Source organism: Ammodytes marinus (assembly GCF_949987685.1).
Source record: "Ammodytes marinus genome assembly, chromosome: 13".
NCBI classification, from domain to species: Eukaryota; Metazoa; Chordata; class Actinopteri; order Uranoscopiformes; family Ammodytidae; genus Ammodytes; species Ammodytes marinus.
The window spans coordinates 15,945,535-15,969,139 of record NC_137217.1 but is presented as its reverse complement, the minus strand read 5'-3'; the positions used below and the strand labels follow the sequence as shown (position 1 = coordinate 15,969,139).

The following is a 23,605-nucleotide window of genomic DNA, read 5'->3' as shown; positions in this document are numbered from 1 at the left end:
TCCTTCACTAGAGAGTTTTTCCGGGAGGCCATTCCCCTAGTTTCTGTTCTTTTCGCTCCTTTCCGAAGAGCTCCTTTCAGGGAGCCCTCCTCCGAGAGTCCCCTCTCTCGGAGTTCCTTCCGCCCCAGTTCCTTCTTTCTAGTTTCTTTTCGCTCCTCCATGTCTTTTTTAAAGGGAGGATCTGCTCAACTAGCAAATCGGATTGCTGATTGTTAAACGAGGTTCAGGTGTGTCAATTAGTGGCATGACTTGTGTGTAGCAGGCAGTTCATGGGAGAGGTAAACAAAATGATGAAAATCCACAACATCAAACAATACAAAACCACAGCAATCAAAAGTATTAAATTAAGGGAAATCACAGCAAACAATAATATTCAAATGCATAAAATAAAGTGAACCATCATCCATACTGCTCATGACTACTTGTTTTCATTATGTTACATAAACCCTCTTTTTGTCAGCTATTATACAGGGTTTGCAGTTGGATAAAGACCTTACAGTCTTCATAGGAACAACGTTCTCACCACAGAAGTTGATAAAGTCTGTGATGCAGTGTGTGAGATTGTCAATATCCTCCCCATGGGAATCCCAAAGTACTTCCCACACTGTTGATTCCAAGCAGTCCTTCAGACCACCTTTTTGCAGTGTTAGTGACCACTGGCTGCCTGGGAACCAGAGGTTTGTTCACAGGCAGGAGGTGTACCAGGTTGTGGTCAGATCTTCCAATGGGAGGGAGAGGTGTTCTATGCCTTCTTCTTGTTGGCATTAAGAAGGTCTGTGTTTTATTGTCTCTGGTGCAGCATGTCACCTACTTCCGCTCAATTTTCATTTCCCTTCAGTAGTCAGTGTGGGTCTGCGGTATATTTGTGGGTTTTCTCCGATAGATTTTTACAGGTCCAATCAGCGAACAGAGAGAGTGGCTGAGAACAATGACGTTGAGGTTGTGCACCAGTTTCAGTTGTAGTCAGAAGCCGGCGCATGACATACATCACAACCAAACGTTATGCGATTGGTTGGCAGATCCAGAGTGGCACTGGGCAGATCCAATAGTTTTAAACTTCAACAGACAACCGCCTTCAAGTGAGGTAACGTTTGTCAATTGAGCTATTCCAGACCTTCTATACAAATGAAATGAAGTACGATGGTTTGGTAGGACCAGGCGAGCAGCATGTAACATACTAGCTGAAAGTGGGAAGAGTGGAGGACAGAGAGGTATGATTGAAGTGTCTCGAGATGGGAAGGAGGGTGTGAGGGTGCCGTATCTGCAGCCTGCTTATGCATGCTCTTGTCAGCTCTTACATTGGCATCCGTGCTGTGCAGAACAACTCCTCTTTCATCTGTGCCAGGGCAAAGGTAGTGTACCATGCTTGAGTACGGTACAGAGCACTCAGACCGTTCAAACAAACTAGATTTTAGCAGTCAATCGTGATAGGGCATGGTGGGAATGCCTAGTATGCATTTGCCCTTTATTTCTGGCCCCATCCACTTAGACATCACTCTTAGCCACTGTTGCAAAGCCAGTAGTCCAGTGCAGTATGAGGGCTGTTTCAGGGCCCAATTGTGCACCAGTGCTTTGCATTTCCACAGCAAAAGAACCAGCTCACGGCCAGGAAAACTGCTTCAGATCAATACCAATTCTCTGCTGGTCTAGAACCAAGATCTGCATACGTCAGGGGTTTGGGGTTGAAATACTTATTTTAACCAGACCAACTAAAACTGTTTGACTGCCAATGAAAAAAAGCACTATGAGCGTTATTGCCGATCGCCAGTAACAATTGCAACAAGCAGCATAAAGATGCTGGACCGGTTGTTTTTTAAATGCCTGTTTAGGCTTACAAAGAATAGCAAAGCCAGTACTGACACTCAAAATTGTAACAGTCTGCGGTTGTTGTTGTTGTTGTAGCACTAGCATTAGCTGGTAGAACGGAGACGTGCACAGACATACAGCGATGTAATGACTTGGATCTCTAGCTCCTGGAAAAACCTGTTTTTTTAGAAGTTTAACAAGTTGAAACAACTGTCAACTGGTACGAACAGCCCAGAGCTACAACCAGGTTTGCGTTGGTGGAAAAGGGTTACAAAAAGTAGTCAAATTGTGGGGAGTCTAGTAGACTTTGGGAGAATTTACCAGATTTAACCAATCATGTTTTGCAATCTTGCCATCCACACAAGGTTCCTACCTTACCACACCTGTGGCCAGTCTGGTCTGACACCAGTGTTGTCTGTGAGAATGTATGGTTAATCAACTTAAAGGAGGCTTTCACAACTACTTGTTTGATCCGAACTTAAATTACAGGTGTGAAACCTCCCTTGGACCTTGGTCCGGACTAAATAGGTGGAACTTTGTCCGACTTTAAAAGGTAGTCGATATCCGGATTATACTGATTATACGGATTATATTCTAAGCAGTTCGGTTTTTGTCCAGTTTGAGGGCAGTTTTTGGATGGTTTGGACCATTTACAGGAAGTCCTGGCCGGCGATCCCCAGTCACAAAGAGGAGAAATGAGTCGCTGACGGCCGAGCTGCAGGAGCGGGGCTTGGGGGGCTTCTGACGGGAGACAGGCGATTGGACAGGTGTGCGTTGTCTGGGCAGCTGTATGAACTATACAGCGCTGCAGGAAATACATCTGTTCACATTTTTCTTCTTTCAATCATTCAAACTGGTGAAGGCTTTACTACTGATTAGAAACGCTGACGTCAGATGCATACCCATCTACAAACCAATCAATGCCCAGTATAAGGGGATGCAGCCCATGTAGGTGATAAACATAGACGTAGGCCTACGTCATGGAAAGTTCTTTAATGCGCTGGCAAAACTGCAATGTGAAACAAATCACAAATCCATACAGGGGATTTTTAAAATAGTTTTTAGTTCAGACCTTGGTGCTGACATTTAGATGTGAAAGCCACCTTATAAAACGTTTGCCCTTGTCTGCAATTCTCGCACAAAAACATACCGGTACTTAGTTTAAAATATTTGCCTAGTCATAGGACAAATGGCAAAATGTCACAAACTGCACATACTTGCCAATCAATTCATGTCCTACTCCAAATCAGTTGCATTGGATAACGTATTGTGGGTGTAGGCCATGTGCCTCCTGTGATGCACATCAACTGAATGGTCATTTTTATTATGATAACCAACCCTCCAATACCGACCCCCATCCCCAGCACCCATGATGCATGTATACTGTAGTTAATTAGCAGGTGAGAAAGATCAGTCTGAACATGACTGTAAACAGTAATATGAACACACATGCAAGTCATGTAGACTGACACAGTATGTAGCTGAGCATGTATGTGTGGACAATATGGTGTTCATCCATCAAGTCATTTCCTGGAGCAGCCAGTATAGGGATCCCCTTGGTAACGAAACTGGCAGGACTAGAACTGGGAATTTAACCTGCAGTCCCGATGCACAAGGGCATCTGATAATTCAATGCCATGACTCTGTGTTGGGTCCCTGCAAATATGAATGCATTAAATGGTTGCATCTTCCACGTTTCCCAATTTTTATTGGACTCAATGGATCAAATTCCAATAAAATTAAAAGTTATTTCTGCGTGTTTGCGATGTTCCTTTTCAATTAATAAGCTTTTTGGGGGGAGTGCACGTCAAGTGATGCTGCAATACAGAGTTTGGCCACCATGCCAGAAAAACGTCATGGATAGCTTTGAACCAAATAACTCCAATATTCCTTTTGCAAAACTGATCGACAGCTGCCTACAGACTTCTATAAACCCCCCCCCCCCCCCTCCCCCAACATAGGCATACAGCACATTGTACCCCTTTATGACATCAGATTTGTATCCTGCCGACATGTGTGGATGTAGGGTTACACACTTTTGCCTTTGTCAGATGACACGCCCTAAACGTTAACGTTTGACCTTCCAGAGAACCCTTCTTCCAAACACTGCTGAAATCTTGGAAGTTCCCAATGCAGCCACAGTTGGGCGTTATTTAGTTGTTTGTTTTGTATTGCTTATTTTTGGAGAAGTGTAGGGTAGGGTATAGTGGATTGTAGGGGGATGGGTAATTAGAAGTGTATCTCCATAAGCATTACAGCCAGTCTGGGGAATTTAACCTGTAAGCTTTGAAGCTCAAGTCACTTCAGTGCTTGAGAATTGGCAGCATCTTAAACAAGTCACCCAGTCATACAGACTAAATTCGTAAACCCTGATATTAAAGATACAGGTGCGTTGGATAGTCCAGACCAGTTTTTGTTTGTTTTATTTATTTAGCCTATTGCAAGCAGCAACCCCTTAATCGGATAACAAGGCAGTTATCTAACAGTTATTTAATTGGCATATTAGTGTACCTTTTTGCTTCTGTGGGTGGCAGGTTTAAAATCTGAGAGGAAATGCGGTTTATTCATTCACATGATAGCCTAGGCTACTGTTGTACACAAATAGGCTTCATTAGGATCAATATGGCTTACTGTTATCTGCACATTCTCAGGTATAATAATAGCAAACCATGAGTAGCCTACAGTTATTGTCTGGTTGGTAACAGAATAGGCTACCAGACATTGCCAAACCAGGAGATCCAGTAAACACCTAAATGTTAAATAGCCTATGTTTGGATTTTTTCTTCTTCTGTAGAAATGTTTTTTTCTCCATAGTAACTGGTTCTTATCCCCCTCCTCAGCCAAAGGGGTTTGGTTTTGAAGTAGATCAGCACAAGAAGAGGTGGCGCCATTTTGTAGTTCCTGCACACAAAATGGTTGTGTGCAACTTAACCCTTTGAACACCAACCGCACCTAGTCCCGCAGACAAGTCCATGAGACGAGTACGCCCAATAACTTCGTTCACACGCATGCAACATCAACGGAGCAGTGCTGAAGCTTGACATGGGAGCACTGAAGACCCACTTAGGACTTCAACAAGCAGCCCATTTAATGTCAGCATAAGTAGTGATGAGTGTCTGCCTCAGCCTTAGCACGTAGGGTGCAGAGGAGGAGCTGCAGAACAAGAAGGCAACCGCGGTGCAGTCGCCCGGAAGGAGTCGTGCTACAGCCAGCCCCGTCAGGGCAGTGGAAATCATAGAACAAGGAGGGGCGGGCTTTGTCGTATCCCCTGCATCTTGCCATTGGTTGTAATCAGACAGTTGCATAATACGCAGAATTTCGTATAGTGTTTCTGAAAATGCGCAAAGAAGGATAATGGAGGCAGATTTGGACATAGCTCCGCTATCCGAAGCCCAACATGCGGTGTAGCACACGTCGTGCGGAAAAAACGACATCTAGCCTATATTTGACTGAACTACCCTAATCGACTCACTGTCCAGAAAGAAAAAGCGTAAGCGTATTCTGGCGGTGTTTCCCATGAAAGACGGAAACCATCGGCAAGGAGGACAGTCGCTTTCTCAGTGTGCTGTGCTGGCAAAGAAAGAAGGCTGAGATCCATTGTCGTTCAGCGTAGTCTGTTACGGGATTATTACACACAGTATGTAGCTGGCAAGCAACAAAGGAAATCTTGCGGAAACGCACGCAAGAGGAATATGGAGTAACTGATGAAGGTAAGGAATCCTGTTGAAGACCATCAGCAGAGAAGCCATTAGCTGTTGGTTATCACTGCTAACTAGCATAGTGCTAGACACTATAGCAGCTATAGCTTCAGCCAGAATAACAACCAGCGTGTGAAATTATTTTAACACGTGGATTGAGTCACGACCAAAGGTTGCATGTTTTTGTTGAGCTGATGGCATTTTAGTCTAATAGCATCTGAAGATTCCTTTTGTATCATTTCCCCGTTATGGCTTGCTAAAAGTAGGCTACAGCATCTTGCAATGACAAATCATTCAGAAGAAACACACAGCATCCAGGTGGCCATACGTCGTCGTTTACGTGGAATTGTTTGAAAACACAAATTTGTCCAACATTGGCTGAGACAAAACCCATGTTTACAAAAAAAAGTTTTGTTAAGATTAGAAACATTTGCTGATATTTATTCATTGAGTAGGCTACCTGGTTTGTGGCAGCTCGTTGATGTAGCCTATGGCTTAATTTCTAGGATAATTATCCACAATAAGCCCCCAGGCGAAGTACACAAAGTTGTCATCCTCATATAAAATAAATACAACAATCTGCCCTATAATCTTGCCCAAAATACATTTTACAAATGCATTATAGATAACTGTTATCAATCAGCATTTCTACCGTTTTGCCGACAAGAAGAGAAAAAATAAAGAACCTACCTGTACTGATAGTGTCAATCAAAACAAATCATGAGTAGCCCTATGCCTAGACCATCTTTTGCATTTACATATTAAACAAACCAGACATGGTTGGGCGTAACTTTTAATTTATACCCCGGTACAAATACCATTGTGTAAGTGTTGCCCTTTTTATTTTCTTCCTCTATTCACTACTTTAGCGGCAGCTGTAGCCTTTTTGTTTTAGTTTCTTGCCTAACACTACATTTTACTAGCCTGGCACTGCCCACCTACTTCCGCTCAATTTTCATTTCACTTCAGTAGTCAGTCTGGGGCAGTGTTGCCAACTCTTCAGTAAGGAAAGTAGCTATTGGCTGTCCTAAAAGTCGCTAGAAGTCGCCAAATGGCGTCATCACCTAATTTGCATATTCAGAGACAGTAGGGCGTGAGGACCCGGCCGCCTGTCAGTGCTCTCGGACAGGGGAGAGGCCGCGGAGGCAGCCGATGCTCGTTGAGAAGAGTGAAAAGTGATACTTGCCGTAGCTCAAAGATGGCGGCCGTTCTGCACATGCGGTCATCATTTCGTGCAGGTGCCTCATATCGTGTAGTGACACTGCCGAATATTGATAAAAGAAAGCCGGAGCAAGAACAAGCTTTGCTGAGTTTTGTTGGTTTCCGGCCGGTCCCGGGCGCAAGACATAGGCCTACATCACAACCAAACCCTATGCGATTGGGTGGCAGATCCAGAGTGGCACTTGGCAGATCCAAACATTTTAAACTTCAACAGACACCCGCCTCCAAGTGAGTGAACATTTGTCAATTGAGCAGTTCCAGACCTTCTGTACAAATTAAATGAAGTACGATGGTCGGGTAGGACCAGGCTAACATTTTACTGGATCACATTGAACTGATCACGATGAAATTACCTCTGCCAAATTCTCATTTTAACAAACAACACTCGAACAAATCACCATGAAATGTGCCCTTTTTTTCTCTTTATAGTGCTGCCCTTTTCTGACAGTTTTTTCACTTGACAAATTAAGGGTAGCCCTACACTTCTTACAGGAGTTATGTTGTTCGTCAGCTTATTGGCCCGAACTGTAGTCGTGTGGAGTGTGCTCTTGTTTTGGCTCGTAGCTGCAGCTTTTTTTAAATAATGGGATTAGGGATGGGCATAATTAATCGATTAATCGATCATTGATCGTTAAGAATATTGTCGATCATGTGAAATTGTTATCGATCATATAGCCGTTGTGTTGCACATTCTGAGTCCCGCAGCACAGCAATGAATTTCCCTATGTGGCAGCACCAAAGACTGTATGGGCAGCAATTAAACATCCTACCAGCAGGGGGAGACACATAACTAGTAGTAGGAGACAACAGAACAGGCCCAGGCAGCAGCCTGCGAGCTGCCATAGATCAAAAACAAAACATAAACAGGAAGAAGTCAAGGCGAAGTTTGGCATCGGACAGCTTTAGAAGAACCGAAAATAACTAAGTTCATTAAGCATTGTGAAACCTTGTATAAGTACAACACTTAAACAAACCGAATTATGTACCACTTGTACATTGAAGCCTACAGCCGACCCTGTTTAACGTGTCACGTAGCATTAGCGGCTAACTTTAGCATCTATGCTTTCCTACTTCGCCTTCATCAGGGAAGTAATTTGCACATTTTGTTTATTAGATTAAGTACCGTTAAGTCCTTTACCACTCAGAGAAACGTGCCGTGCCCTTATGCAGTCTTTGGCAGCATCTTAGGAGGCGCTTATGTGTTTAAACTTTAAAGGTATCGTAGCATTGGCTCATTGTTGGCTCATAGGCTCAGGCTTTAACCAGCGCCACATTTTATTATTATTTTATTTTAAAAGGTTGCCTTGTCTTAATAGATTGTTGTTTGCCTAGAAGATCTTGGAATAAAGATGTAATTGAGTAAAAACCTCTTGTATACAGTCTATGGTAAAAACGCTGTATTTTGGATGTTCTGTTGGCATTTTTTAATATGTAAAAAGATAACAATTAATCGAAAATTGATCATTAATTTTCCCTATGATCGATCAATGACATTTCTTAAGATTCAGGGCTCCAGACTAACTTTTTCATTGGGTGCACCGGTGCGCCTAACTTTTTCATCTAGGTGCACCAGCATATATTTTGGGTGCACCAAATTAGTGCTGCACGTTTTGGAGAAATTGTGTGATTGCTATTATAGTGGCTAATATTGCGATTTGCGATGCAATATAATAAATAAATGGTATTATGATTCTTGGTTTTCAAGGAAAATTTGCGATTATTGATAGTTTTGAAATTTGATCTCAATTTAAAACAAACACATATTAAGAATCATTGAAAATATATAGAAAATAAAGCTTGTACTAGGCTAGCAGCCTACACTAGGGGTGTGAATGTTTACAAAAATGTCTAAATGGTTACAGTCTGCAATTTTTTTGTGTACACATTTAACCATAATATGGGGGGGAGGGGGGGTCAACGTCACTTTTTTTGCAGAGGCTGTTGGAGTGACAGTGTGCAGTGAGAAAGACAAGCAGACAGACAGACAGACAGACAGACAGACAGACAGACAGACAGACAGAGAGAGGCAGTCATTTCATGATTTAGCTTTTTGACTTAAGTGATCATAACTGCCTAGTGATCATCTGTCATTAGACTGACTCCCGCTGTCGGGCCGTTGGGCTCGCGAGCCGATCAGCTGTTTGAGACGGAGATGAAAACAAAAGTGAAACTGAAGGTGGAGCGTGCAGTTAAATATTTAAATTAATAAATATTGTAACCAAACACAATAATGTGTTGTGTTATCTGCTTTAGTACAGTAAATCACATCGCCCTCCACTCCTGGAGATAGCCTATAATCATTTCCCAAAGTAAAAAAAAAAAAAAAAACGGTTTTCATTTATTGATTTTTTCGTAGACGTTTATGATTTACCAAACGAGTACACGTGTACTCGTGCACACCCCTTACCTACACTGTTTTCAAAATAATAAAACACTTGATTAAAAAATAATCATAATTTCCCCATGAAAATAAAGGCATTCCTCAAGACAATAGTCTCTATCAATTTACTGAAACTTTCGTGGCCCTTCACTCTCATGCATTCGACGTTTCTCCGCACTGAATTGATAGACTGGGTGAGTTGCCACCGGTTGCCACGCGACATATAGCGACTATTACTTTCCAAGTTTTAGACAGCAGTTCAATGTGTTCAACGTCACCTTACTGAATCCTAAAAATCCCCATATAGCAGACGTTGGCTTTGATTTCCGTCACAGTTCAGCGTGGATGCTGATGCGCGTCGGTGTCCATGTTTGTTTGTTTACTCTGCTGTCTGCACCATAGTCTGCACCTGTCTTGCACGCCGTGTAGGTGCTCGCGCAGCTACACACACACACTCACTGTCAGAGGAGCCGAGTACGCTACCAAAAAGACGAGAGGAGCGGTTGGAACGTTTAGACACACGTGCGCACATTTATCCTACATTAAATCGCAATTGCAGCCATTTGTGAGGAATGTAATCGCTCTAGCTCACATCGTGATTAGAAGAATCGTGAAGCACAGCACCCAATATTACATAATATGACGTGAAAAATTTCAGGTGCACTGGTGCGACCAGTGAAAATATCTGGGCGCACTCACCAGATTTTTGGGCGCACGTGCGCCCAAATTAGGCGCACTCTGGAGCCCTGCTTAAGATGCCCATCCCATTATGGGATACAGGTTTTATGTACCTGTGAAGGCTGCCCAAACAAGAGCCTATGTGTGGGAAACACGGAGAACCGCAAACTTTCGTAATTTTAGCCCTCCACTCTTAGCCTGGTCCAACCAGACCATCGTACTTCATTTAATTTGTACAGAAGGTCTGGAAGTGCTGTAATTGGCAAACGTTCACTCACTTGGAGGCGGGTGTCTGTTGAAGTTTAAAACTATCGGATCTGCCCAGTGCCACTCTGGATTAGCTAACCAACCGCATCACGTTTGGTCAGACGTGTGTCATGAGCCGGCTTCTGACGGTGTGTTTCAGTTGTACAGGGAGCTCGGAAATTTCCGACTTAAGTACATATTGTAGTCTATGGATCTACCGGTACCTGGTAACGGTAACTTGCTAGAGCCTAACGTTTAGTTGTTGGGACGAGAAAGGTTGTAGGCGTCCATACTTTCCCGAGCAGTTGCACTGGAACAGACAGGTCGGAACTACCAAGTCGGAAATTCCCGAGTTCCGAGTAAAAAGGAACGCAGCATTCAACTGAAACTGGAGCGCGACTTTGACGTCATCGTTCTCAGCCACTCGCTCTGTTCGCTGATTGGACAGCCAAAAATCTGGACGAGCAGATTCCATGAATACACCCCGCCCCCAGACTGACTACTGAAGTGAAAGGAAAATTGAGCGGAAGTAGGTAGGCGGGCGGAGCCAGGCTACTCCACTCTAATCCTAACTGTCAAAATAATATTCTCATTTGGGTATTTGAAGTTTTTGACTGGACCGCAGAGGCCAGCCCTCCAAACACGAAATGTCTCTGAGTGAGTATCGGGGATACTGATGGCTAGACGGTTAATCGTTTAAACGTCCGCTGTCGCACTAGTCTGCAACAGAAATTCTAGTTGGTTAGTAATTAAATGCCCAACACGTGGACTTGAACAATAAATGTGTGAAACTGCGAGTATGTGTAAAAGTGTGGTTGAAAGAGGGGGAGAGAGAGAAAGCACAAAGCAAAGCAAAAGGGTTATCTTGACCGCAGCGGAAAGGCACAGCATCTGTGTTTTATCACTCAGGATCCCTGTGTGAGAGCATTCGTTCGTCAGCCGTTTTTCTTTTTGTAGGCTGGGTTATAATGCAGGCTTTACATGCTGGCTTTACATGCAGCGTTAGTAAACACTTGGTATGCCGGACTCGGCAGTCCGTCGGTAAGCAAACAGTACAGCACTGAAGCTTAACAATAAACTTTCTAAAGACACACTTAAAATAATTTGCTCTGAAGACTTGAACCTACTTGGGTCACTTCACGGAGCGATTTAACACTAGAACCGCCAGCATTCTATTTATACCTAGAACCGCCAGGCGGGTCAAATTGACCCATGCATTTCTATTGTGGTATAAAGTCATAAATTAGTTTGTTTAATAATCATCTGTGTTTTGGACCTCTTGTTTTATAATCTAAGTATCTTTAAGAACACAAATCACGTTTTGTGGCGACTCAGTAATGAAACTGAAAGTAGATATAATATCGCAAGTATAGTAATGAAAACAGAAGGTCAAAACAGCGTCCAAATGAGCTAAAATCATAAATACAATAAACAGTAACTTGGCAAACTTATTTTTAGGTAAGCTCTAATTGATTATTCATTCATTTTTCCCCACGTTGACATGTTTTGAGGCGGAGGATCCCTCCGACGCTCTCTGTCCGGCTCACAGACAGCACTCAGCTGTCTGTCAGTTGAGCTGCGAGCAGCGGTGCATAGAAGACAGCGCTCAGTTCTGATCTCTTGCTATCAGACTCGTATCACTCTTACTCGTATTTCACTTAGTAACTATAATGTTGTTAGGTATTTATCTTCATCTCTAATTTATTGTAAGTGTTTATGAATGATTGTACGTAGGCTACAGTTGTCAGATCGCGGACCCCAAACAATGTCGTTGCCTAGCAACCTGCTCGAAAATATTTCATTTTCCTGTGCGGGTCAAATTGACCCAGTGTGGCGGTTCTAGGTATAAATGCCTGTTTTTTTAATCCAGTTTAATTGTGACTTTATTTAACCATAGGGAGAGCATCACAACACAATTTTAGGAAAAGTCAAAGAGTTGGGGGCTTCAATATTTCGTAAAAGTATAGTTATGGGCAGTTGAAAAACCGCCACGGGTCAAATTGACCCCGTGGCGGTTCTAGTGTTAAGTGTGTTCTGTCGGGTAGCCTATGTGTGTTCAATGAGGGGGCAGTTATCTTTGTGTACAGTCTTAATAATAAACGGCATTAATTGCAACGGCATACATTGACTGCTTGGTATTGTCTATTAAGGCGCAGCCCGTCTCTGCTCTGCCACGGCAGCGGAGCAGATAATAGTTTCACTTTTGTCAAACATGATTTAGGAAGCTATCGATAGAACCGGAGAATGTTCGGATTTTCATGTAGGCTAAACACAATCGGCACACAGCATCAGATTGTTCGTGCACAACGTTTTCACATGTTTTCCGAAATAGTCGAGGTTGTTTGAGTGAGGAGCGGCCACAGGTGTGCGTCTGTGTGTGTGTGTGTGTGTAGGCCTGCCGCGATATGCAATAAATCAATTAATTGCGCGATAAATTAAAATGAGCGTTAATTTTTTGCCAGCCGCAATAATTTTCATTCGCATGCTTGTTTGTTTTCTTCGTGTCTCTATCTATCAAAGACACTGGATATCAAATGTTTTTTCTCCGGTGTATCTGCCCTCTCGCCTAATTGGTGTTTTCTTTGCCCCGACTGAATTCTTCAAGGCAGCGCGCAGGGTTAGGGCATTCAGTTAGTGATGGTTATTAATGGTGCCTTTCCTGCAGCGCTGCCTTAACCCTTTAGGCGCCGGGTTTTATTTAAAAAAATACTAGATTTTGACACCGAAATTTCAGAAGGCTCTGGATTGAAAGTGGTTTGAGATAGAGACAAAGTGTAAATGAGACAAATATTGAGAATGACCTAAAGATTATCAAGGGAGTACATTTTCCGATCTAATTAGCATATTATGACGGTATATGGCGGCGGCCATGTTGGAATATGTAATTTCCATGAAATACCTGATATTTTGAAAGAGAGTTGAACTTATTTCATCAGATTCACCCCTCCATCCATTTGTAATGATGTCCACTTTGTTGTAAGCCAACAGTTGTAAACTAGAACTACACCACAAAACCCATGTAAACAGGCGCTTTTTATGATTATTTTTTTTACCCATTTTTATTTACTTTTATCTTCTAGTCTTCATTATTATTATGAGTATTATTATCATTATAATATGATATGAATGTATATATATTTATATATATATTCATAATATATATGAATCATATATATTTATATGCTGCGTCGCATGGCTGCACCACTGCTGCGCATGGACGCACCGGGGCCGTAGAAAGAGTGAACACTAACTCCCTACTCGTCAACTTTTTGCTTGCCATATCTCTAAATAACTCCTAAATCCAGCTTCAGCATAAATAGCTTCGTGGCACACTATCTCCGATTTCGCACCCAACAACTGCGCGATTCATTTGCAGCCTGGACGCGGAGGTGTGTCACCTCTCTGCTCTGACGGCAGGCTGCTCCGAGGGGCATGGGCTGCTCCGAGACTGACCGCCTGTCAGTGCTTTTGGTCGGGGAGGGGCTCGCGGCAGCACCCGCTCCTCGTTGAGCACAGTAACTGCAGAGTGATACGTGCTTTCACGTCGGTGTCTCTAAACACCACACAAGTCTTCAATAACACCAGAAAAAAATCGCTAGGAGGATATGACAAAAAAAAGTAAGGTTTGGATGGGATTTTATTTTTATTTTTTGGGATGGGATTTCCGGTTTTCCTCGAATATTTTGCATTGAAGGATGACGTTTTTCTGAGCTGAGGTCTAGGTACGGGATGTCTGCCAACTAGTGGAGGGGAGTTTGAACAAAATATAACACTCTATTTAGAGAAAACAGCTGTTTGATTCAGTAAAGTGTCATGTCGCAATTTTGCGACTTTGGCGCCTAAAGGGTTAAAGGCCGAGTTGAGGGCACAACGAGTAAACCACCTTGTCACGTGTCATTCACTTGTTGCATGGTCTCTGTGTGGGAGGCGGAGCCCTCGCGTGACACAGAGTGCAGCATGAGAGCCCCGTGAGGAGGAGAGCAAGAAAACAAAAATGTGGAGGAATAAAAAGTTGGTGTTTAAGCCCAACGCGACAGCTGCCGTGTGGGAGCACTTCGGCTTCAAACCCAACGGCCGGGGCGAACCAACTAACCTGAGCGAGCCGACATGTCGCATTTGTTTGAAAACAATAGCCTCGTTTGAGTAGGAGCCGTCTTGCTCAGACCTGCGCAATTATGATGTGCATCTTGCTGAGAGCACAGCATTTTTGCAGCATTTTTGCTGTGCGCTCAGCAAGATGCGCGTCATAATTGCGCAGGTCTGAGCAAGACGGCTCCTTCTCAAACGAGGCTAATATCAACAAAACGCGCCAATACAACACACCTGAATCTTCACCTTAAACACAATCACCCGATGCAGTTTTCCCAGCTTGGGAAAAAACAAATAGACTGAGTCAATTTTATTTATTGTTTTTGGTTGTTTTGTTAATTTATTCTGGATATTTTAAATGTCTTCCAGGCGTCTAGTTCCAGTGTTCTTTAAAAATAACAGTTTATTGATCTTCGAAAGGATGTACTTGCATTATTATGCCATTATCATTATATTAGTTGAAAATGGTCTCAAAACGGCAATATTATCGCTTATCGCAATAATTTCTGGGGCAATTAATCGCACAGAAAAATGTGTTATCGTGACAGGCCTATGTGTGTGTGTGTGTATGTAATTGTGTGTGTATACGTCTGCAGCATGCACTCTCTCCATTATAATGACAGCCTACAATATACAGTAAAAACAGCCTACTAAATGTCATCCCACGCAAGCGCAGAACGTACAGCAAGGCGGTAGTCGGCTCAGTGTGTTCTTCGCACTTTTTTGACCGTATCGGGGAGACTGGAGCTGACTGAATCGTCAGACTAAATTTTCTGGCGACGATCGTCAGTTTTTATTTACATGAAATATAGGCTAATGGTGATATTATTGAAAATCTGCCGAAAATGGCTGAATAAATAATTTTCGGTTAAAGGCCTACTTCACCGGTTTGAATATGAAGGTGTATTGAATTCTGAGATCCTATGTAGTATAAATGTGCGAAAAAAATTGAAATCGGTTCATCCTAGCCTGAGAAAAGGCAGAAAGAGTGTTTTTTTAACCCTATATTTCTCTTTCTCGTGACATCACAGAAAGAGAAATATAGGGTTAAAAAAAAACTTACTTTGTAAATATTACTGTGATGTCTTTTACTGTGACATCACAGTAATATTTACAAAGTACAAAAGAATTAATAATGGTTAAACTAAATAAAAGACTCAAGGGGTTCACAAACGTTTAAGCAGCACTGTATAAACGTTATCTTGACATCGTATACCCCACCTTTTTAAATGATAAAAAACTTTTGAAAGAGAGAACATCGGCTTTCAAGACAAAAAAGCCAGATGAACAAAAAATACATTAAAAGAGTTTGTTCATCTACAGAAGCTACCGTTTCCCACCAAAAACTATTGATGTTAAATTTCCCTTTCCAGCTTCCTTGAACTGTGTCTTCCTACTGAGTGGTTCCTTTTGGAGATACCCATTTGATAAGGGTTTTTCCTGCATCTAGAATCTAGAGGTGGCCGCCTTGCCAGCATCTTTTACCGGTTCAGATAGAAAACTCACAAAATAGAACTGCTCTATTCCATTATTCCTGGCTGCAGAAATCAGGTGACTAGGCCTACTTTAAACATTCTTCCCAGAGGAAGGGGAAGGGACAGACACTGGCTCACCTTGCAGCAGACCAGTGTCTGTCTTAATCCAAAGATCCAACTACCTTTTAAATGCAGTAAAATTATGTCATTTTTCCCTGACAATATACATCAGATTCACAGTTGAAGCATGCAAAGTAAAGTAGGCCAAACCCCTACACCTTGATATGCCCCCAAGCTCTTTTTTGTGTCTTCCCAGGCCTGACGGGATAAGCATTCAAGCATGTTCTTGGTATGCCATAGTTTCCTCACAGTTTGTATGGGAAGACCTTGGCTAAGTGCAGCCTGTCCATTGTTTCCAGCAGGAATTTTCTTAATTAATGTGGTGATTGTTTAGGGGGGTTTTGTGATTATTGTGGACAATACTGCAATGTGATACTGTGTTTAATAGATTAATGGTTATTATAAGTCTAATTTCTTGACTTTCTTAAATACAGAGGTTATTGATCGTTTTGGAATATGTTTTTCTCAATTTGCAGTGCAATGCTAAAAAAGGTTGTCGGCTGCCAAAACGGTCGGTCGGTTGTCAAGGTGGGGAGCTGATGTTGTTAAGGCGGCCACCTTAGCCATAAAGCGCTGCGGGAAAAACTGCTGTCCATCCAACAGTGAGCTTTAAACAATCATTCATACTAATCTCAGCCCTGCGTTAAATGTAATGTAAATGTAGGGGACTATGTTTGTTTGTTGCTCCAGGTACTGGTAAGAAATTATGCTATTGCCAGAGTCTTCCAGCAGTCAAATCATCATTCTGACAGTACTGTCAGAATGATGGTTTGACTGCTGGAATGCGTTACGCTCATTGTAAAGTTCACGTGAACCTGCCTAAGGTTTCCCTGAAGTCTTTTGGCACTGCCTTTTCCAAAAAGATGTCTGCTAGGATTAGAATTTACTCAAAGTTATCCCTCTAATGCTATACCTAGGGTTGCAAAGGGGTGGAAAGTTTCCGGTAAATTACCGGAAACTTTCCACGGGAACTTTCGCTCGGGAATTTTGGGAATATTCAAAATTGGAAATTATAGGAATTAACAAAATGGCGGTAATTTAATTTTTTTTTTTCATAACCAACCATAAATCTAAACTTTTAAACACTATGTTTGGTCATAGGCAGACATCCATGCAAAATAATACAATCAAAAAACATTACATTTGAACAGATTTATTTGTAAGAAGAACTTTATCAAGTTGATTATTTTATGAACAATCAATAATTTCACTGAACAACAAAAAGATGAATGTTGAGTAAATTATTACTCATCTGTCTGACCCCACCCATTCAATAAATAAAGTCAAATGTCCCCCCACCATGTGATGGAGGAATGCACAGAGCATGTAGGGGACGCGGCCTCAGTACCCCTGCAGTAGGATGTGTGCTATGTGCAATTTGCCAAGTGTACTTGCATAAAATCTGGTTGTTTTAGTCAAGATTATGCTAAAATTTATTGTCCCCAACTATATTTAAAATCAAAGCTTAAGCCTCTGTAAACCTGGGGCCTATCCGAAAAGTCCAATCTCCTAACCTATAAGCCTCCTTTCCTATACCTTAACCCCTAAACGTCATCGGGGTTAAGGAGAGATGAAAGGTGCTTCCTATCGAACATAGGAAAGGACAGCGCTGTTTCAAATGAATTCGACTCCACTTTTCCTAACCGACGTCATTGCGCGACGGCGAGTATTGCTGACGTGAGTCACTAGCGTGAAACTACACTATAGCAGAATAGAGAATAGGCTATAGTATAGCCTATTCTCCGAAAATTGACTACAACAAGCGCTCGTTTGATCCATGCATTCTTTTCATATTGATTTTAATCAGGTTGTCGCCAACAGAGTGAGAATCACTCCCTTATATCCCAATTCACAAGTGGAATAAAAAGAGGCTACACTTGTGTTGATGTTGAAATGAACTGCCCCCAGTAACTTCATTAAATGTGAAGTTAGTATTTTATTTTCTTATGGTGCAAATTATGTGCTACGAAAATAACTATTATGATGTTGGTCTTTTATGAGTTCTTTATTATCTTTAGCCTGTGTGTGTGTGTGTGGGGGGGGGGGGGGATATTTTGTTTTAGCCGAGTTAAATCTTCCTCTCTTCTCCTCTCCTCTCTTCTGTTTTACCTCTCGTTCGTATTCGTGTAGAGTCGGTAAACTCCGGCGGTGGCCTGTTGCTTTAAATCTTGCCGCCGTAAAGGATTATGGGATACCACTATCTCCGTTCCTTTAGCATAGGTTGGTCAGGAGTAACCTATGCTAAAGGAGGGTTATAGGATGAATCGAGACTCCTTTCCTATGCCTTTCCTAAGCATTTTGGTTATTCGGATCACCTATCCGCCGAGCACTTCCGGGTCATCTCGATAGGAAAGGAAATTTCCTATGCAAAAAAAAGTTTTCGGATAGGGCCCTGGTCTAGTAAAATCAATTTATGATATCAAGTTGGGTATCTCAATAAACTTTAAAAAAAAATCTGATTTGAAATTAAATGTTCATAAATATATTAAAACTTAGTTGAAAAAACTGCTTTTTACAGTCTAGAACGTTTGCCTGGACTGAAATAACATAGTTAGGAGAATTTAGTGCATTTGGGCTGCTTTACATTTAGTAAATTCCCGTTTATTCCCGTTTATTCCCATAAATTCCCGTTAATTCCCATGGAAAGTTTCCAACTTTGAAAATTCCCGGAATTTTGCAACCCTAGCTATACCTAATCCCCAGTTTAAGTCAGTTTGTCGAGTTGGCTGACAGTTTTCCAAAATCTCTAAAAGGACAAAAATTATTTTCAATGGCCTTGTCAAACTTTCCCCCACCCAATATTTGCTTCTACGACCACAAAGGCTGCAGTCCTTATGGCCTCCTACACTGTGTGCACAATAATTAGGCAAGTGAGGCCATATCATAATTTTTATGCATATTTCCCTACTTCATGCTGTATAAACCTAAGTGCTTATTGGATTTAAGCATACCAGGTGATGTGTATTTGTGTAATGAGTTAAGGTGTGGCCTAAGGAGATCAACACTCTATATCAAGGTGTGCATAATTAATAGGCAGTTTCACTTTCTCAGGCAAAATGGGCCAAAAAAGAGATTTAACGGACTCTGAAAAGTAAAAAATTTTAAAAAGTCTTTCAGAGGGATGCAGCACTCTTGAAATTGCTAAGATATTGGGGCGTGACCACAGAACCATCAAACGTTTTGTTGCAAATAGCCAACAAGGTCGCAAGAAACGTATTGAGAAAAAAAGACGCAAATTAACTGCCAAAGATTTGAGAAGAATCAAACGTGAAGCTACCAGGAACCCATTATCCTCCAGCTCTGCCATATTCCAGAACTGCAACCTACCCGGAGTGCTCAGAAGTACAAGGTGTTCAGTGCTTAGAGACATGGCCAAGGTAAGGAAGGCTGAAACCCGACCAACACTGAACAAAACACACAAGTTGAAACGTCAAGACTGGGCCAAGAAATATCTGAAGACAGATTTTTCAAAGATTTTATGGACTGATGAGATGAGAGTGACTCTTGATGGACCAGATGGATGGGCCCGTGGCTGAATCAGTAACGGACATAAGGCTCCACTTCGACTCAGACGCCAGCAAGGTGGAGTTGGAGTACTGGTATGGGCTGGTATCATTAAAGATGAGCTAGTTGGACCTTTTCGGGTTGAAGATGGCCTCAAAATCAACTCCCAAACCTACTGCCAGTTTCTAGAAGATACTTTCGTCAAGCAGTGGTACAGGAAAAAGTCTGCGTCTTTCAAGAAGACCATGATTTTTATGCAGGACAATGCTCCATCACATGCATCGAAGTACTCAATTGCATGGCTAGCCAGTAAAGGCCTTAAGGATGAAAAAATAATGACATGGCCCCCTTCCTCACGTGACTTAAACCCTATTGAGAACCTGTGGGCCCTGCTTAAACAGGATATTTACAGTGAAGGAAATCAGTACACCTCTCGGAACAGTGTCTGGGAGGCTGTGGTTGCTGCTGCAAAAAAAGTTGATCGTCAACAGATCAAGAAACTGACAGACTCCATGAATGGAAGGCTTGTGACAGTTATTGAAAAGAAGGGTGGCTATATTTTTTTTTGACATGTCGGAAATTTTTATTTGTAAATTGAGTTGTTTTATTATTCTCACTTTAACAGATGAAAATAAACAAGTGAGATGGGAACATTTTCGTTTTTTTATTTAGTTGCTTAATAATTCTCCATACTAATAGTTGCCTAATAATTGTGCACACATATATTCTCGTAAGAAAGACAAAACCTCACTTTTACTTTCGTAAACATTCAGGTTTAGGTTCATTTAACATTTTGGATTGACAGAGAGCACTGTAGTTGTTCAATAATAAAATTAATCCTCAAAAATACAACTTGCCTTATAAGTGTGCACACAGTGTATTATCTGTTTCTGATTGATGAGGACCACAGGCCAATCAAGCCTGAAAAGCCTTAGAGTTCTCAAGCAATATCCTCTCCAGGACCTCGCCTGGAGATTCCAACAAGGCCAGACACTTTATTTGGTCCTTGTTCACAGACAGTAAGAACTTGGCTTCCGTTGATAATGAATTACAAAAATCCAACACCATAATGCTCTAGGGAGAAATCTCAGCCACACCCACCCCGGGTTACTCTGACAAAGGAAAGGGTCAAGTAGAGATGCAGCTATTAAGTTATTTATATTATCAATTCATCTACCGATTTAACATTGGCTCAATTTAAATGTTAAACGCAATTAAACGAGCCATTACATTTAGTAAAGGTATCTTCAAATGGTCTGTTTTGTCCAACCAATGGGCCAAAACCCAATGATTGTTCAGTAATTTAACTTTATCAAAAATAAAAATGGGTTAAAATTACTTGACTAATCTACATAGTAAGCCTTTGTCCAGCACCTTGCGTCATGGTAAGCAAACCTTAATAAAGTTAAGGTATTCTTTTGCATCAATGCCAGTTTCATTCCTTACATTTTAAATCACAAAGGTCACTAACTGTAGCCAGATGTACGTAACGGCCTCCACACACATCCTGCGTCTACCTCTGGAGCGCGTCGCCTTACCTTACTGCTACCTCTCTCGTGCTTTTCTCGGACACACATACAACGTCTCAACTGCTGCTGCAGCGCTGCTTCTAAAAGCCCTGTCTTTCTACATAGAGATTTCATAGATAATTCCCATTAAAAATGAAGTTCTTTCATGCCATTTATGATGCATATGATTTTTTTATTGAGTCTAATATTGAGTCTGGACACAGTAATCCGTGCGCCCCATTGCCTTTTTCTTTTTTTTGCCACATTTTCGCTTGTTGGAAGTTTTATTTTGAAAGGGATACACCAGGAAATGGTGAAACTATAGCGAAAGCTGCCGGTATGATGTCAATATGACTCAGCAGAGTATTTCTCTATCAGATAAAGTAAAAAGAGACGTGCGGCTCTCAGAAAAAAATAGGCGAGCCTCCTGAGGTAAAGGGGAGCGTTGTTGCAGAATTGCCTCTGACGGGCGTCTGCAGCGCGGCACAGGTTGGATGTGTGGCCGCTCTAGGTTGATTACACGGTCAGTGACAAAAAGTCAGACGCAGTCGCGCAGGAGACCCTCAGTAGAGGTAGGATGTGTGTGGAGGCCGTAAGTGTACGGAGCCTTCTACCTTAGCCAACCACCTTGCTAGCAATGCACCAACTCCTTGTGCCTCTCTTTTGTGGCAGCCACACCATGTTCTTTTGGTTTTACCTCTTAACTGGCTGAGCCGCATGGGTGCAGAACTTCCCTTTAGCTCTCCTGATGTCTGATAACATATTAACATCCACACTACAGACAAAACAGTCAATTGTAAAAATGCCTGGTGGCAAATTCTTATCTAACTTTAAAGGAAGATGTGTATGTGCGAGTGTCTTTGTGTCTGTCCTTAGTGTTTCACGCCACAACGTTTATCTGACCTACTTTGTTTTGCTGAGGAGCCCAGGGAGATCAGTGCCTAGTGTGAGGTTGTTTGGATCAGTGGTTCTGCAGAAAACTACATTAAGAACAGTCAAGTCAGTCAGACATTGGTGCATGGTCCGTACTGTTATTGTATCGGTGCTTAGGAAAACAGCTACAGTAAAAGTGTGCGTAGACGCGCATCAAAGTCCTGCATGGGATGCAGCATGGGCACATGCCAAACAGGCTCAGCACTAGATAGATTTAATTTTGAACATACAGTCCCCTCCATAAGTATCGGAACAGTGAGGCCAATTCATTTATTTTTGCTGTAGACTGGAAACATTTGGGTTTGACACCAAAAGATGAATATGAGACAATAGCTCAACATTTCAGCTTTCATTTCCAGGTATTCACATCTGGATCCGATGCACAACTGAGAAGATATCATTATTTGTAAAGGAACACCACATTTTTAGGCGAGCAGAAGTATTGGAACTAGGGCTGCAATAGGGTTGCCGCGGTAGTAGGTGTTACCGGTGTTACTCGGTGTTGAGGCTCACACCGGTGGGAGCCTCAACACCGAGCAACACCGGATAGTCTAGGCATATGCCTATTAAAAAAAAAATAGACATAAAAGCCAATTTGTTAAATTTTGCGTGACGGCGGCAGTTCATTCGGCTAAATAAAAAACTAGTATGTCTAAGGCTACTCTAAATTCTAAGTTATAATAAGGCTACTCAAAAAACAATGAAACTGAAAGTGTCTGCTCCGCTCCGTGCAGCGCAGAGCCGCGTCACAGCAGCGGAGTCTCCCGTAGAGAGTTTATAAGACGATGGCGGAGGACTTGGCTTCAAAGCCCAAAGCAAACGCGCCTATTTGGCAATATTTTTGATGAAACCCCAATACTAGGGAACCTGAAAACGTAGGCTAAACTAGGTAGTCTGCAAACTGTTGAAGATTCAGCAACGGGAGGTAACCGGAGGTAACACACACCCGCGCCTACACAGCGGCAGGCTGTCTGTGCTGCTGCTCCGTGTCGACGACAGCTTGCGGTGAAAAAAATATGAATTATAAAGTGTGGGGGGGAGAGAACATGTTAAGTCCCCAGTGGAAATCACGCCGCAAATATAGGCCTACCCGTGGTAGCTTCACTCAAAACATTTGGAGCTGAAATTACGTCGCGTCACCGACACACCTCGAAGTGCACGACAACAGTATTGATAACAACAGTATTGACAACACTGTAGAAAGTTCATATGGGTTGGTATGAGTCAAGGATCACACCGAGTTTAAACGAGTGAATTTAATCCAAGCATTCAATAAACTGCGCTCCGATCATGGCTCTGATAGCCTACAGACAGGTAAAAGTGAAGTAGCCCACCAGTCATTCTGATTCGATGAGGCAACACAGTACGGTGGCTCATATTGAACAAATTGCATAATAATTTAACCAAATGATCTACAAACACTAAGTATTTGTTTTGTTCAAGAATAAATTGTGCGATCTAATGTTTAAGATCAAAGTAAGCGCCTACAGAGTCGACGGACCGTCTTCTCTTGAAATCTGCGGTGACGCCTACTAATTTTTTTTTAATTTTTTTAAGACCCTGTCTGGTGGTGTTACCGGTAACACCGGTGTTGACGCACGTGTATTACTCGGTATGAAAATGTCCACACCGCGGCAACCTTAGGCTGCAACTAACGATTATTTTGATAATCGATTAATCTGTCGATTATTTTCTCGATTAATCGATTATTAATTGATTAGTGGTTTGTCCCGTAAAATGTCAGAAAATGGTGAAAAAATGTTGCTCAATTTTCCCAAGCCCATGTTGACGTCCTCAAATGTATTGTTATGTCCAAAACACACAGATATTTCAGTTAACTGTCATAATAGGATTAAAGAAACCAGAAAATATTCACATTTAAGAAGCTGAAATCAGAGAATTTGGACATTTTTTATGAAAAAAATTACTCGAAACGATTAATCGATT

General features: G+C 42.0%; 1 protein-coding gene across 1 annotated transcript in view; it reads left to right on the top strand.

Annotated features, from left to right (window-relative positions):
* The first annotated feature begins 5,067 nt into the window (after window positions 1-5,067).
* znf1035 (zinc finger protein 1035) overlaps window positions 5,068-23,605 on the top strand; it is a 29,025-nt gene continuing 10,487 nt past the window's right edge. The window contains exon 1 of the mRNA XM_080040253.1: window positions 5,068-5,516. The gene's annotated coding sequence lies outside the window, so the exon portion shown is untranslated. The remainder of the gene's footprint in view (window positions 5,517-23,605) is intronic.